Source organism: Syzygium oleosum, unplaced genomic scaffold (genome assembly GCF_021117445.2).
Source record: "Syzygium oleosum isolate NSW1041296 unplaced genomic scaffold, Sole_v2.1 Sole_v2.29, whole genome shotgun sequence".
Taxonomy (NCBI): Eukaryota; Viridiplantae; Streptophyta; class Magnoliopsida; order Myrtales; family Myrtaceae; genus Syzygium; species Syzygium oleosum.
This window is the reverse complement of record NW_026607513.1, coordinates 1,774,231-1,776,751: the sequence shown is the minus strand read 5'-3', so window position 1 is coordinate 1,776,751 and position 2,521 is coordinate 1,774,231.

Below are 2,521 nucleotides of genomic sequence, written 5' to 3'. Positions count from 1 at the left end.
CATGCCTGATTTTCTTCTTTTGTGCGGATTTAGTGTACTTTGCTAATTCTCAATGTCTTGAAACACGGACCTCAGAAAATGACGAGCTGCTCTTGCCCATTTCGGAATGGTGAGGAGTGATCAGTATTGTTGATCCCCTACGGCCGGATGCAAAATCTGTAAGTGATACGTTTATACCATATTTTGAAGGTTCATCTCATAGCTTACCATGTACAGCCGTACCCTCGGACGCTCCTGTTCGGTGTGGATATTTTGAGGTAAGGCTGTGGGACGATGTACGAGTAGGCAGATGTTCCTCTTCCATACAGGTTTAATCGGGTCACTTTCTGAAACATTCAGAGGGCCAGGATCATTGAGGACTCTCTGTTTTTAGCCTTCTAAGTGCTACCATGTCATTTTCGGTGCATCGCTGATATTTGAACTGATGGTTGTACATTTTCTACTGCCGCATTGAAGTGCATGAGCATGCACTATTCTCTTGTGATGCTATTCGCCATGAAAGAAGAACACTTTTAAAACAAGAGATTGGAAAATGGTGATGTTTTTCACTGATCAGCCTAGTTTATTGGCGCCAAACATAGAGGTAAAAATTTTGGGTTCCTTTTGATACATCATGGCTTTGGGCCTCTTATCATGATAGAAATGACTCTGGCGTCCCTTATTTTGTCAGTCACTGCTGGACGACTAGATTTCAAAATTCTGAGATGGCCTAAATTTTATTTCTAGTGGCCTGAGTGATATTAAAATCATTTCTTTAGTCTAGACTTTTCATCGTCGAATAATCGTTCAACGTGGACTATACATCATCAATCTCAGCCCATTAGGACCAAGAAGAGGATGATGCAAGATAACATCAGGATTGTTATATTTTTCAATGGAACAATGATTGAAAGTTGTGTCGAGTAATTTTAGAGAAACAAGGGCGTCCCCGCAAGCAAACAAAACCGAGGGTTATCGTAATATTCAATGCGAAATATAGGTTGTCTAATTTTTGGAAGAACATCATATGGCTTATGATTAGCCATGCTTTACTCTCTGTTTGTTTGTTCCTGTTGCCATTTTTTGGAGTGCTAACTAAAATGAACGAGGTTAGCTCTGATTCTCATCATATGGGCAATATTGGTGCTCACCTTATCCTTCTTGGTCTGTTGGTTCTTTCCCGCAGATGGTGTTTTCTGACTTGGCTTTAGCTCAATCTGAGGTTCTTTGGTACTTCCAGCATGTAGGGATTGTATCCTCAAAATCGAAAAGCACTCTGTTGCCAGTAGAAATAGTAAGTTGTCTTTACTCTTATATTGACCTATGCCTCGTTGCATCAGTCAAGAGCGGCTTTCTTTCGCAGGTTTTACCCGGCTGGCTTAATTTTGAGCGCTATGGATGATGTTGCAGGATCCAAGTGATCCCACTATTAGATGGAATGGACCGCTTGTGCTGCTTAGTGCGCAAGTACATTGCAGGTTGGATTCTCTGCTTGAATCTTTTGTATAAGACAGAGTAGATTTCTCTGTTTAATTTGCCATATTGACTAAGTTCCAAAATTTTTCTCACCGAAAACGATCCTTTTTATGCACCTTGTACATTATGTTTTCTAATTAAATGGTCCATACTTTTGGCTTTCGAGATAATTAATGATGTCTTGTGACGGAAATCTCGCTTTTTTGATTTCTCAGTGCACCAACTCTGTTTTATGGGTCACATGACGACTGTGTAAATTAATTTACATTGTTTGTGCAGCAATACGAGGGTATGCGTTATCGTATGTATCTTCATGTGCCGGTAGAATTCGGTTGCTACTAGGTACTCCAGGAATGGTGGCTCTTGATCTGGGTCCAAACTTGAAAGGACTCTTTCACCAGAACAGGGCTTTGGTGCTCCAGAGACTCAGGTAACATGTGCTGTAAATGTAGAAACGTTCTTGCATTTCGTTATTACGTGACTGAACTTGCGAATATTCTCAGCTTCTTCCAGAGCAAGCCGCTTTTTATGCGAATTATCTAACAAGAGTTGCAATCCCTCAAGAAATATCTCCAAAAACTTAAGAGCTTGTTCATTTCCATTTCAGCATAGGCAAAGGCTATCTTTTTCCATTCCCGGCGAAATTTAAATAACATCCGAATTTCAAAAGGTAATGAAAAAACTATATGCAGATGTGTGTGTCCACATTTCTATCGTTATAAGAGTTCTAGGCGTTTTGGGTTAAAAAGGTCAAATGAGTGCACAGTAGGCTCTAAGTTGTGGGGAGACTAGGCCTAAATATACCTCGTGGACATGTCCTTAAGCTCAACCTACGTGGAACACGTAGGATAAACAGTCTGCATGTAGAGTGCATGCAAGGAATCGTGGCCGTCGCATGTTTACTTGCATATATAGTTCAGGACTCGGGAGTTGCTTTTTCAATTAGTAATTTCTGGATTACTGATGAATTAGATCGCATCACCTCTGCCTTGAGTCCCGGGTTGGTCCTTCCTATTGTTTTCTGTACGATCGGTCTTATCTATAAATCCAATTGGATTGAATTATC